Raw genomic sequence first — 15,430 nt, 5'->3', positions numbered from 1 at the left:
AAAAATTGCTTTTCTTGTCAAAATTGATTTTCTCAAACAAATTAAAACTAACATTTCTGTTTTCCAAAATGACAATGAGGGTAAGATATTAATTTTCCAATACTATTTAACCTTTCTTTTTAAAATGCACATACTTAATTAATTCATCATTTAAAAATAAGCATTTAACCAACTTGCTACAAATATGAATTTAGCAATCTAATAATTGATTAATCACACAGAGGGGTCCTATTTAATTTACTCCCTTTAATTTACGAATGCGTAAAAACACATTTAATCTAATTAAATACTTGGGATTTAATAATCATTTTTTTTTACCAAACACACAACACGTAACTCAAGAAAACCAAACAGATACATGACCCGCATACCCAACGAAAGGGAAAATTGACGGACGACTGACGACGCTCACTTGAGCACGACTAGGGTAAAACGTGGGGCCTTACGACAACCTAAACCACTTCCTCTGGACTAAAAAGGTACATTCAGACCTGCGAAGCCAGGTGGCAATGAAACCTCGTACCTAAAAGGTACTGTACCTGCAATCTCCTGCAACAATAAACCACACATGCATACATATATATTAAGAATCGATGCGAAATCAACATTTACCATTAAGCATAATACCTGACTATAACATTACAACATGGTAAATCAACCATCCAAGAAAGCCACTTAAAAAGTCAACCAAGATCAAATCGGGTTTAAAAATTTGATTAGGGCAGGGGTACTACAGATTAGGTAAAGACAACTCCAAAGATTTTCCACAAAAGGTTTCTCACACAAAGGACAATATTACAAAGAATTCAACTCGATACCCCACTCAATTTCCCTAAGAATTGACTTTAGTGAATAGATAAGATAAGCAAACTATTTGAAATAAATTCTTTTAATATAGATTCAATCCACAATGGTGGATAATGCCTATATACCTGTCACCATTTTTCTTTACTCGAAACCTATGTTATGTGATCTATATTTATATTAACTAAGGCATGATCTAAATGACATCAATCAACATAGAAAATGTCAAAGAAATTAGACAAATCGACCAGTCTCGTATTCCCCAATGTTGTGATGCAAAATGACTTTGATTCACCAGATGACAACTCACCGCCATGTTTTGAAAAAAGGAAGTGAATTCAAGATGGATACATTCACATTTTGTTACATGATGATTGTCTGTTTATGAAATGTTGTTGATTCTATTTGGCTTCTCCTAACTTTTGAAGTATTGTGGAATCCTTTTGTGTTTAAATCTACCGCAGCCAACTGGGTTTCTCTAAATTTGGATTTCTAGAAAATCTCTTCTCTAGATAAAATTTATGCTTGTTGAGACATTGAATATTTTTCTTATATGCAATCCAATTAAAGATACAAGAGGAAATAAAATTTTGGTTTAATTATTTTAGTTCCTTTTGTATTATAGTCTTCTCCTTAAAAACATATTTGAAAGATTTTTTATTCCAAAATTGAGCTTTATTTTTATGTAAAGCATTTTTTCAACAAAAGAAAATGATTAGAGCTTGAAATTGGGTATCTAAAAAATTGAGGGGATTGTGACCAATTGATGGCAAATAAGAACCAATCAAGAGTTTTAGTAAATAAACCTTCCATGCTTATCAGTCCATGTATAGGCCCCATGCTTTTGGATTACATTCATGAGATCCACATCCCTTGCCTCAAGGAGCATCCAATTTGATGAAAAGAGGATTAAATCCATAAAATACTCAAATGGGTTTTGAAATTATTCCCCAAACCCCTATTATCCCAATTGCATACACACATAATCATTTCTAATTGTGTAGTAGATCAAAAAATATTAACATCTAAAGACAATTTTTTATTGCAATATACTAATATTGACCAATAGTTTATTAATTTGGCACTTGGCCATACATATATTTTGTATTGCTCATTGTTGTCACCAAGTAATGTAATGACCCACTTAACTTAACCCAAATTTTTTGACGGATTTTTTTTTAATCTATTTATTTAATTATGTTTGATTCAATTGCATACTCAGGTACATCTATCCAAACGAGATAAACATCCATCAAATCAGGATAGGCATCTAACCATACAGGACAAGGGGTTTCATCTATCCAATTCAGGATAGGCATCTACCCAAACAGAGTAGGCATCTATTCATAAGAATAGGAAATGCTCTGGCTAGAGACTTTAGACTCATCAGGACCATCTGAGTCCCGAGTCACTCTCTAAAGACTACACTCCCCTACTAGGAGTGCATTGAGGTTGTCGTCCTTAGGAGTATATTAAAATAATTATATAAACAAGCTTGAGTTTCGCCTCGGAATTTGGCCTAAAGCCTCAAGAAGTCAAGCGAATCCATACAGGATTCCTTCTAAGTATGCATTGATTTAATTTTAATCTTTCATTTATATTATCTACACCCTTTGAATGAGGGACTAAATAGATCCAAAAACCAACTAATCACTCTTAACCAAATCTTAATCCCCATACCCGTTTCGGTACAGGATCAAGATGTAGAATATGTAGTTTTGGTTTCTAGCTATGGTTTAATGTAAACTATTTGGTGGGTACACAACCCTTTCTAGGGTAAAAGTCCCAAACAGTTTCTCTGCAGTTGCTACCCACGATGGTAGCTCTTTAGCATTAAGGCTCAAGGTAGCCTTCTGCTTGTGGCCTAAAACAACAAAGTCCCATTTCCTATTATATATGTCTACCTTGACCTATTATCATTCGTTGAATTTTCATCAAGATAAATAAATTTCAAAATATCACACACAACCAAACCCTAATGGGGTTTTCTAAGGTTTAACTTAGTGGATGCAAATTCATTTCAAAATTTATCTTTTTAGATTATCGATCCAAGGGGGATTATCCGCCCCTTGGAATTTACTTCCAAATGACCCTTATTTGAAGGGGAAAAACTATTGTAACAGTAAGCTTCAAAATAACCACAATGTTTGAAAATAAGATTAGAAAAGAGTCTAAACACTTGCTAGTTAACCAATGTAAATAATAATAAGGATCCTAATAAATAATTTTTAATCAATCTATTTCTAGTTGCTCTTAGACTAATGCTAAATCCTTTGCAAAATTATAAAGAAATAAACTAATTGTTACTTGCAATGAAAGCAATAAAATAATGGAACTTGAAATTAAAATCCATAGTACCATTTGCTTCAAAAAGGAAATGAGTCTAAATGCTTGAAAGGTACTAATTGCACCAAGAATGAATCTTTAGTAGTAAATATAATACTTGTAAGATACTAAATATTTTGAAAGAAAAACTATAGTTGTAGAGTAGTAGTTCCTTGAAATAAAATCTATTTAATACTAAAATTTGAAATTAATCTAATTACTATAAATAACACTACTTAGTTGAGATAAGACTTTAAAACAAGCCTAACAAAGAATTGTGCTGAAGGAACCCAACTATTAATAATCTACTACCTTTGAAGATTATTGCTAAATACTTGAAGGTTTATTTAAATTTAATCGATACTATTTTCTTTAAATGAATCAACCACTTGGGATTAGTTCTGCTAAGCTTGAATTACTCAAGAGATTTAGTTAATTCCAATAATAACTTATTTCTTAGAGAGATCCATATTATTTATTCTAACAGAATTGTCCAATCCTTTTAAGTAAATTAAACCAGTCTTATATAAATTTAACTACTATTGCGAACACTATAAGACTAAAATAATTTAACCATAAAAAGCTTATGAAAATAGATGATCTACTTCATTTTATGTCACACATCCTTAAAACACTTTCAAATAGCATGAATAGCTCAATATTATTTGTTTGAAGAATAAAACTCATTCCCAAAGTAATTGCCTAATAGTTTGAAATATATGGATAGTTTATCTAATTATCTTGGATAATACTCAAATACACTTTTGAAAGGACAATAATAATTGTTTTAGAAATGGATCTAGTGTTAAAATGAAATTATTAATACTAACTGCTTAAAGGGGAAAATTAACTACTATTGAATCAAAAGATCAGGTGTATGAAATTGATGATAAGTGTTTGAAATGAAAATGAAAATAATTAAATTACTTTGGACTAAATAGAACTAATTTTCAAAGCTAAGCTCAATTATGCTTGGATTTAGTCTAATTTTTAAAATCATTTTAAGAATAAGTATACTTAACAAATAAAATAAACTAATTTTCTTATGGAAGAATTAAGCTTTTATCTAATCATCATAGTGATAAATTAATTATAATAAGTTTCTAAGAAGTTAACATCATAAATTCCATTATATCCTTTATTTGATGGACTATTTATAAAATAATATGTCTAAAATTATTTACTTGGAGTATAACATCTATCCCCAATATTTACTTTTTAACATTATTTTAAATATATAAATTAATTTGATCAATCTATCTTTCAAGTTGTTATATGTAGCATAATTAATCCAATATAATTTGTTTTCCACCTTCAAAGCTTTCAATGAAAATAAAATCAATACTTCATCTTGTATTCATAAATTATATATATATATATATATATATATATATATATATATATATATATATATATATATATATATATATATATATATATATATATATATATATATATATATATATATATATATATATATAAAGATAATCTTTTAAACTTTATAAAATCACTCAAATTATTATATATGTATAATGGTTTTCTCATTTAAAATCATAAATGGTAAACTATTAAATTTTAAAAATAAGATCTAAAATTTACTTTAAATTCCTTTTAATAATGCAATATGCTTTTATATAAAATTTTAAATTTATATATATAATATTATATCTTTTTCATTTCATATACACATTTATATGTATATATATATATGTATGTATGTATGTATATATATGTCTCTGTGTGTGTGTGTGTGTGTGTGTGTGTGTGTGTGTGTCCAAGAAGAGATTAGCCTTGCTTGCTTGATATTGTATTTTATATATATATCTTCGATCCCGTGATAGCCCCTCCTAACTAATGAACTACCCATCAGTTCCATCATTAGCTAAATCCACTCTGGAGTTTATAGAAATAAAGCTGACTCTTGAAGCACCGTAATCTCTTATTCCTATTAGTATACACTATATCTATATGAATATTAATACACACACACACACACACACACACACACACACATATTTTGTGTGTGTGTGTGTGTGTCTATATATATATATGCATATCCATATATACATATGCATACTGATAGAAATAAAATCTCAAGAGGCTCTAACAGATGATCTTAAGAAGAAATTAAGCTTTCTGTCTAAGACCAGAGAGCCAAAAATAAATTCTTAATAAATTCTTCGATCTGGGGTTAGCCCCTCCTAACTAATGATCTGCCCATCAGCTCCAACATTAGCTAATTCATCCGCTCTGGAGTTTCCTTCTCTGTATATATGGTTGAAGGTCGTTTTCTTGAAATTTTTAAGGAGACAAAGAGATCTAGATAAGAGCTCATTCAGCTTCCAATCAGTCAGAGAACCTTTACTAAGGCCATTGATAATAATGGCCGAGTCTCCTTCAATGGCCAGTTTGCGGATACCTCTATTTTGACAAAGAAGGAGACCTTCAATTAGGGCTAAGATTTCAGCCTTGTTGTTGGATTCAAACCCTATGGGTTTTGCTACCCTGGCCAATTCCCTCCCACCCTCATCATGCAGACAACATCCAATGCCTACAAGACCTAGATTCTCACGGGAAGCACCATTGAAGTTTAGTTTAAACAAGCTCTTTTTAGGGGCTCGCCACTTGCAGGCCTTTCTCAACTCCTGATTGTTAGAGTTTCCAATTCCAATAAAGGGTGGGATCCTCAAACCAAACCACCTCCCCCTCGTCTTCTCATCCTAGTAGTTCATCTCTGAGAGATTACTAGGAAATTTAGAGGTTCTACTATTTAAAGTCTCCACTATTGAGGCTTCTATTTTATTCACCAAAACAGTCCATTCCATCTTTTGCTCCTTAAAGAGCCTCCTATTGCATTCCTTCCAGAGTTCCCAGATAACCAAATAGGGGGCAAGGTTCCAAAGTCCCCCATAAAGGGAATTCTTTAAAAGAATTGGTCATGCCTGAAACATCCCAAGGATGGTATTGGGAAAGGCAGAGGACCGCCCTAATTTGTTGCACAACCATATCCAACACTTAGAGGCATAATTACAATTTAGAAGGATGTGGTCTTTGTCTTCTTCAACCTCTTCACACAAGGGACATCTGCTAGGCCCTGCATAGCCCATCTTTCTGAATCTATCTACTGTTAAAATCTTATTCTGGAGGGCTAACTATGAGAACAATCTTGCCTTTGGTAGACACATCTTGTCCCAACACAAGGTTGCAGGGACAGAGGTGGAAGAGGAAAGTTGCTGACTCAAGAGGAGATTGTAACCATCTTTTGAGGTATATTCTCCTGATTTCGACTCATCCCAAACAAAAGAATCTGACCCTAAGTTGAAGGTAAGCATCCTATTCTTAAGGATGTCTTGAAGCAACAATTTCTCCCTGGAAGGGATGTTTACCTAATCAATGGATCTCCAAGACCAATCCTTAGCTAAGTCCCCCGCAGAAGGCGTGATGTAGTCCTTGACATTCCTACCCCACACAGATTCAAGCACTTCTCTAGATGATTCCAGGTTAACTTTTTGTTGAAGGACTGGAAAACCTCCCCAAGAGTTCAACTAGAAGAGGGCTTTACCCCTCTTTCCCAAATTCCATGATAATTTGTCTAAGATGATTTTCCTACAGTCCAGCATAAAGTTCCATATACGTGAGCCTCTCGGAGGGAAGGAGTCCCTGAAGAGACTCATATGATCCCTACCACAGAGATATTTATGGTAGAGGATTTGGGCCCACTTAAGATGAGGAGATCTGAACATTCTCCATACTAATTTGGCCCCTAACGCCCTGCTCGGACCTTAATGTCCTTAATCCCAATACCCCCTGCTGACTTAGGCCTACAAATCTTGTCCCAAGCCATTAGGGAGATTCGTTTCTTCTCTTCCGCCCCTTGCCAAAAGAAAGATCTTAGATGTCTGTTTAGTATTTCCTTTTTGGACTGGGGCAAGTTGAAACATGAAAGCTAGTAGATAGGCATAGCAGCCAAAACCGATTTGAACAGAGTAGCTTTGCCTGCAGAGGATGGCCCCTTACCCTTCCAGGTTGCTACCCTACTTTTAATCTTTTCTACTACTCCATCCAGCAGATTAGATGACCCATAGCCCTTATCCAAAGGCAAGCCTACATACTTACCGGGAAGGCTTCCTAGATTGAAATTCAGAATACCACAGATGCCTTTTTGTATACTTAACTTAATGTTAAAAAAGAAGACTTCTGATTTAGCTGGATTGATTTCTTGACTTGAAGCCCCAGAGTAAGAGTCCAAGATTTTCTTAAAACCCCGAACCTCACCTAGATTGCTAAGCCCATATAGCATAGTGTCATCCACAAATTGCTAATGCGTTATAGGGTCAAGGTTGCTAGTGATTCTAATACTTGACACCTCCCTGGCCCTAGAAATCAATCTCCCCAAGGCTTCAACCATAATAATGAAGAGAAAAGGGGATAGAGGATGTCCCTGCCTCAAACCCCTAGAGGAACTAAAAAATCCTCCAGGAGTGCCATTAACCAGTACTGAGAATTTAGGCGTAGAGATACATTAAAAAATCAAATTAATCCACAGAGGGGGGAATCCAAAAGCTTCTAAGCATCTGCATAGAAATCTCCAATTCACCTTATCATATGCTTTCCTAATGTCAATCTTTAAGAGCATATTGGGATTGCCATTCTTCTAGACATAGTGTATTGCCTCCTGAGCTATAATAACCCCATTAGAAATAGATCTTCCAGGAACAAAACCCGTTTGTTCCTCACTAATCAATAGGGGAAGGAATTTTTGAAGCCTATTAGCTAGAGTTTTAGAAAAAAAATTATAGATAGTATTGCACAAGACAATGGGTCAAAACTCATCAAAACGCTTAGGTTTACCCTTTTTAGGGATAAGGGCCAAAAAAGTATTGTTAATTTATTTGAGGATATTACCCATGTTCCTCATTCCTTCCAGAGCTGTCGTTACTTCCTCACCTAAGAAGGGCCAACATTTTTGAAAGAAACTAGTCGAAAAGCCATCTGGCCTAGGGGATTTATCTGGGCTCATCTGCATAAGAGCTGCTTCTGCTAAAGAAAATTTAGCAGTAAGAGAATCAGTTTGGTCCTTACTCAAAAGCTTTGGGATACACGTGATAAACTTGTCCTAAATAGAGCCATGAGGGCTCCAATCAGAATTGAGGATAAGAGAAAAGAAGTCTACAACGTCTGTCGCAATGGATTTAGGATTAACCACCTCAAAGCCACCACTTAACTTAATCTTGGAGATATGATTTATAACTCTTCTCATCCTCACACTATTATGAAAGAATTTGGTGTTCTTATCACCCTCTTCTAGCCACGTCTCTCTAGATTTTTGTTTCCAGAAGACTTTGGCAAAATTGATTCATGATTGGCAAGGAGTTTCTTTTCTTTGAGAAACAGGGTCTCATCCATCTCATGTCTCAACACTTTCTCATTAACTTCTACCAACTCAAATTCCACTTGGGCTTTATTGTCAAAAATATTGCGAAGGTGTTCTTTATTCCAATGAATGAGCTTTTGCTCAATAATCTTAAGTTTGTTAACAATCTTAAAGATCCCAGACCCAAAGACCTTGGCCACATTCAACCACTCCTTTAGAAGCTCGAGGATGTTATCATCTTTCAACCACATATTGTCAAATTTAAAAGGGCATTGTTTTGGACCATCTTCGCCTTGAATGTCAGGTTGAATAGGAAAGTGATCCGATCTTGAGAAATGTAGAATAGAGGCATCCAAGGTATACGGAAAGTTGATGAGACTGCCCAAAACAAAGAATCTATCTAGTTTCTCTGCAATGTTACTAAACTCTAGCCTACGATTGTTCCAGGTAAAGGCTTCCTTAACAATAATAATCTCACTCATGCCACTACGATGGATCCAATCTGCAAAGTCAAGAGAAGAACAAGCATTTATACATAAGCCTCCTCGCTTCTCATGCTGATGCAAAATTGCATTGAAGTCCCCACCTAAGATACATATCTAATTAAGGGTATTTGTGAAATTCTCAATTTCCTCCCATACTCTTTTTTAATCCTCATTAAGGATAGGCCCATGCACATTAATAATGACAAAATCTAGATTATTTTTGAGGCTAGTTACCCTCCCGCTCATCCAATTATTGTGAGATTCCAAAAATGAAAAAAGGATACTGCGTGGATCTCAGATTATGGCAAATCCTCCAGAGGCCCCATTGGCTGGGGCCCTTGTCATCTGTCTAAAGCCTAATTGCTTGCCGAAAGAGACTAAATCTTCATTCCCTAATTTAGTCCTTCAAGGTTAATTTTTTAGCGGTGGGGAAGTGCAACAAGTCTAGGAGCGAATCCCAATATTGACTGGCAAATGGGCACCAGTAAAGGAGACGATTTGTCGTTTCCTCCTCCTGTTTACACAAGATGCACCAATTTGGCCCCGAGATCCCAATCGATTTCAATCTACTGCCAGTGAGAATTCTACTGTGGATAGCAATCCATAAGAAGGCCCTCGCTTTTGGTAGAGGCCACTTGCTCTAACACAAGGTTGAAGGCCAATTACCATTCCTCTCTCTCTTCCTCTGAAGCTCATAACCAAGATTCACTCTGTAGTCCCCCGATTTGGATGCACTCCATAGCAGGCTATCTTCCTCCTCTGAGGGGAACACCTTTTTAGATAGGAGAACATCTGAGAGCCGCTTGTGGTTTGCTTGATGCCATTCCCCCACACTCTTTCATTTTACAAAGGATAGGTTGGGAAGACTTTGGAAATAATCAGCCACCCACGACCCAACAAATGCTTCAACTTGGTTGACCCAATCTTATCCTCAAAATTGTCTGCTATTGGCTCATCCCCATTCCAAGAATCACGCCAAAATCTCGCTCTTTTACCATTGCCAATCTTCCAGGTAAGGTGTTCCGTGAGCAGCTTACAACTTTCCCAAATGAATTTCCAGAATGGAGAACCTCTTACTGAATTGGCCACTGTCAGGATTCTGTCGGGATAATTGGAGTCAAGGTATTTCGCTACCAGAATTCTGCACCACAGTTTTTGAGGATATTTGAACATCTTCCAAGCCAGCTTAACTCCTAAAGCCAGATTTTGTAAATTCATCTTTCTAAGGCCTGCCCCTTCTTCATCCTTGATCATACAGGCACTGTCCCAATTAATCAATGGGATCCTTCTGGTTTCCTTCAATCCATCCCACATGAATTTCTTAAGAAAACTGTCCAAAGCCAGGGAAGCTCTATTACTTAACCTATAGCAAGACATGTAATAAGTGGGGATGGCAGATAAGACTGCCTTGATCATTTGAATTCTCTCGGCCTGCAACAACCACCTGTTTTTCCAGGACGCCGCTTTGTGTTGACATTTGCTGATCACCTCCTCCCACAATTTGTTGTCGACTCTTCCAGCATAGAGTGAGACACCAAGATAGGTAATCGGAAATTCTCCTAGCTCAAACTCCAAAATTTCTGCAATTTTAGACATGCACCTTCTATTGGTATTTAGGAGGAAAACCAAAGACTTGTTCTTATTCAAGCATTGGCCGGAGCATAGCTCATAGGAATCGAGCACCCTTCTGATAGATTTTGCCTCCCTTTCTGAAGCCTCCCCGAAGAGGATTGTATCATCACCAAATTTGGAATGAGAGACATGCTCCAAATTTTCATTAATGGAGATCCCTCTCCAGAGGCCCAGACTAACCTGCTTTTTAATGTTTCTCCCCAATACTTTTGCCATAAGAAAAAATAAAAAGGGGGACATGGGATCACCTTGTCTCAACCCATTAGTAGCCTGGAAAAATCTACACACCAAACCATTCACAAGAATAGAGAAATTGACTGTAAACACGCAGTGCTTAATGCATTGCACCCAATTTTTATCAAAGCCGAACCGGAGAAGAACATCCAGTAGAAAGGACCACCTAACCCTGTCATATGCCTTGTTGACATCTAATCTAATAATCATACTTGGGCTCTTGGCTGATTGCATAGAATGGATGGTCTCCCTCGCCATCAAAATGCTATCAATAATTTCCCTACTTGGAATGAACCCATGTTGTTCAGTAGAGATGATCTTATTAAGCAGGGGTTTCAATCTGTTAACCAAAGCCTTTGACACTATCTTGTACAAAGAATTGCACAAAGATATCGGGTGGAAATCCATCATGGTCGAACAATCTTTCTTTTTGGGGATCAAGACTATGACCGTGTTGTTCAATTCTTTGACAAACTTACCCTTTCTCCTGAATTCTTCCGCCACCTTGAAAATATCTTCTCCCATGAATCCCCAACATTTTTGGAAGAATTCCATAGTAACACCATCGGGCCCAGGAGCTTTGAATGGGGGATTAGGATCCTGAAATGAGAAGGGTCGCATTAACTGTGCATTATCTTCTTCTGAAACTAATATGGGGATGTCATCTAACATGGGATAAGGAAGTTGGTCTGCATGGCAATCCCCTAGGAGAGCTTTGAAATGATTAACTGCTATGTCTTCTATGACCTCCGCCTCATCCTGCCAAACTCAGACCCCATCCTGAATACGAGCAATCCGGTTGTAAGCTCTATTGGTCTTGACAGAAGCATGAAATTTTTTTGTTTTCAAATCTCCTTCATTGATCCAGTGCTCCCTTGATTTATCCTGCCAGAAAATTTCCTCTCTGAGCAAAAGTTCCGACAATTCACTTTTTAGTTGTTTTGCTTTGACAAACTCATCATTGGACATTCCTACTGAGATGATAATTTTGTTTAGATTGTCTAACTTTGATTCCACTCTAATCTTCTCTGCAAAAATATTATTGAACAAAACCTTGTTCCACTCTCTAATTTTCTGCTTAACCATCTCGAGCCTTTTAACGAAGCAGAAGCTCAGGGTGCCTGAAAAAATATCACTTTCTATCCCCCATGCTTCCACATTTGGCAGGAAATCCTTATCTCTCCACCACATACTTTGGAACCTAAAACTCTCTTTGTAATTCTTATTGGCTTCTTGGGATCTTAATTGGACCGAGAAATGATCTAATAACGATAATGGGAGGATACAGGAGTCCAAGTTGAAAGCAAAATCCATCCAGTAGGGCCCTACAAGAAATCTATCCAATCTTTTCGATACCTACCCTACATTACATTTTATGATGTCTCTCAATATTAGCATTGACGGTTGAGGGATCACTAATGGAAATATAAACTAGAGAGAGGGAGATAAACTACCTACCTTGTTTTAATTTTACTGTCTCTTAATATAAACGAGAGAGAGAGAGAGAGAGAGAGAGAGTTTGGAATCTCTAGTGAGATGTGTAATCAAAGGGAGTTTGTAGGATTGAAGAGTCAAGCTTTAAAGGAGAGAGAGAGAGAGATTGGAATCTCTAGTGAGATGTGTAATCAACGGGAGTTTGTAGGATTGAAGAGTCAAGCTTTAAAGGAAATACGGATCAAAAAATATTTTTAGCTTAAGTTACTGCTAACAACTTTTCAATCCTACAACTATTTTATAGAACTACTAAGCAAACACTTCTTTTGGTTATTGAGTGTTGTATATATGCTTTCATAATTATCTATTGTTGAAAATGTTTTTATTCTCAAAAGTAAGGCAAAATAAAGAGACTACCTTAGAGGTTCCAAAAATTTAAACTACATCATTAAGAAAACTTAATGAGCTTATCATTTAACAATACCTCTAAGAACAATTGCACCTATCCTTATCACATGGGCAATATGGCTTCCAACAATCCTCCCACTCTTCCTCGTTCAAACTTCTCCATTGTTGCCTCTGCGTCCACTGTCCCTGCATCTACTGCATAGGCTGTTGGCAGGTAAGGGGTTGTGGATGCTCCTTTCGGTGCTAATACTGTTGATGTAGGTCCTCACGTGGCTTCCATTGGCACTGTTGTGTCAAATGCAATGACTTTGCATGCTCGTTTTGGTTCTAATGCAAAGACTCCCACCTGCAAAGTGGCTAGCGATGGCTCTGCATGCCCATGCCCTACTGTTCTCCCAGATGTTCTTGCCGCTGGGACTTTGCCCTTGACGTTGGGTGACTTGGGTCCCTCTGTGCTCATCAGTAGTGCTCCTATCTTGTCGACGGATAGTTTGTGCCCTCCCCCTCATGTAGATGCCCCTCAAGTGGGTATTATTGCTGTTGAATCTTTAGCACACGGGGCTGCCTCTCAATCTAGTAATGCTGCTACCGATGGTGACCCTACTATGGGTGCTAAAGTCTCAATGAGTCCTCTTGCTAGTAAACGCATCTTTGCTCGTGTTGCCAGATCTATTGCCCAACCCTCCAGAGGGTTCGTCAGCTTCCCTGTGCCAAGTCCTCCCCTATGGTGGTTTGTGGAAAGCATGTTGTGGATAACATTGGGTTCTACCACCTTGCCTTGGTGTGCAGATTCTCTGGACTCTAGCTTTTGCTACCAGATCTCCATCAACTGGGTAAGTGATTCCTGGAAGCCTTTGATTGCTCATAATATTGAGCTCTTTCCTTATGCTAAAGGCTTTTTCATTGCTTCTTTCACATCTTCGGATGATTAGGATTTGGTTTTGGACAAGTTGTGGGCTTGGGGAGTTCATTCTCTCACTGTTAAGCCCTAGACAACTTCTTTTAACCCTCTTATAATGTGCAACTAGTTTGGGTTCGCCTTTCGAATCTTTCCACCAAGTAGTAGCACCTTTATGACTCGTAGAGAAGCATTTCCGACAACAAAAGGGGAGGCCCTCAAAATTCAATGGTTGTGTCCAAGGCCTATCCCCCACTATGAGAACCACATCCCCCAAAAGAGGCGAAGAGATGTCGATATCGACTAAGATGCGAGCAAAGGTGGAATGGCCCATTGATGAGTCATAAAGGTGCTACTACTTGATGGAAAGATTCTACTACTGATCACTTCACTATCTATGCTTATGACTTTGATTTGGTTAGCTCCTCTTAGGATGATGAGGAGTCTATTGTGACTCCTTCTATCCTTGAGGATTCAACTCCTATTGCCACTATTGTGCAGCTCCACCCTACTCCTGTTAATTATGCTCCAGATAATGTTCCTCTGCAACAGACTACTGTTGTTTTGTAGCAACCTATCGTTGTTCTGCAGCAACACGTGGCTAACACTACTGATTGTAACCCTACGAGATCCCTCCCAAATGATGTCTCTCTTGATGATCCTAATGACAATATCGCCTGGACTGTGGTTTGTTGTAGGCGAAAGGGGAAGTCTTCCCCTCTCCCCCAAACTCCTCCTTGTCAAAGCTTGGGTGCCTCTATCCCTCCTTGAGTAGGTTTTGGGTTGTGGGCATGACAGGTTTTTTCTTTTCGCCTGTTTGTTTGTTTGTTAGTTTACGAGATGCATAGCTTAAAGAATGGCCTAGGCCTCTTGACCATTCTTTAAGCTGTCAGACAAACACACCATGACCACTAGTTATTCCCTTTGATCTTTAGAAGGGGCAAGCCTTTAGCCCGTTTTAATATTTTTTTATCATTATTGAACATCATATTTGTAAATGTTACAATGGTATTAGGTCAATGCACTTGACCAAAATATTATTAAAGAAATGGTCAATTTGTTTTTCTGAATACACCATAAATGTCTCGCTTAGGCTATCTCCCACCATAACTATGAAAAATAACTAGTTCAAAAAGCTGTCCAGCTCTCTTTGAGATCTCCTTTTATCAAACTGTTGCACAACCATTCTTGGAAGAGTGACCTTCAACCCACTTGTTCCGAGAGCAGCCAAGTACAGCTACAAAAGGAATGTCTAAGACAAATTGCATCAATTGTTGAACAAAGATTGATAGGGAAGATAATGTTTAAAATAAAGATTTAAACATTGGTTAGACATAGCCAACTAAAAGACAATAAAGCAAAGATACAATGATTAAATGAACAAAAATGACAGTGATTACTATAAGTGATAATAAGTCATATATTGTAAAGCTACACAACTACATTGATATGCAGCTCAATACTACAAAATGACACTATAGACAGGACAAAGCAACAGACTGAGATGCGATACTTCATCAGATGGATGTCACGAAGACGTGAATAGCTTTACATATGGCCAGTAATAATAACAGCAAATCAAGGACATTGATCAGTTCATATGCTAGGAAATTTTAAAAAGCGACTTCATACAATATGGCTAAGTAATAGCAATCAATACGTAAAAAGAAACATGACATAAGTTATCACGATCTGGCAGAGAGAAATGCGCAAGCTAAGTCACTTGATCATCGACCGAATAAATATGATTTTGATTAAAGACAAAAGATTTTATTTTGTCATGGATTCTGGTAAGGGAGTGCATACAGCGACAATCATGTTAAAGACAGCTATTCA

The 15,430-nt window shown here is 36.9% G+C and overlaps 1 long non-coding RNA gene across 1 annotated transcript in view; it reads right to left on the bottom strand.

Moving 5' to 3' along the window:
• Positions 1–245: 245 nt before the first annotated feature.
• LOC131040399 (uncharacterized) overlaps positions 246–15,430 on the bottom strand; it is a 37,072-nt gene continuing 21,887 nt past the window's right edge. The window contains exon 4 of the long non-coding RNA XR_009104839.2: positions 246–549. This is a non-coding gene — a long non-coding RNA (uncharacterized LOC131040399). The remainder of the gene's footprint in view (positions 550–15,430) is intronic.

Source organism: Cryptomeria japonica, chromosome 7 (genome assembly GCF_030272615.1).
Source record: "Cryptomeria japonica chromosome 7, Sugi_1.0, whole genome shotgun sequence".
Classification (NCBI taxonomy): Eukaryota; Viridiplantae; Streptophyta; class Pinopsida; order Cupressales; family Cupressaceae; genus Cryptomeria; species Cryptomeria japonica.
The sequence above is the reverse complement of the archived record's forward strand: the minus strand, read 5'-3'. Positions and strand labels throughout refer to the sequence as shown.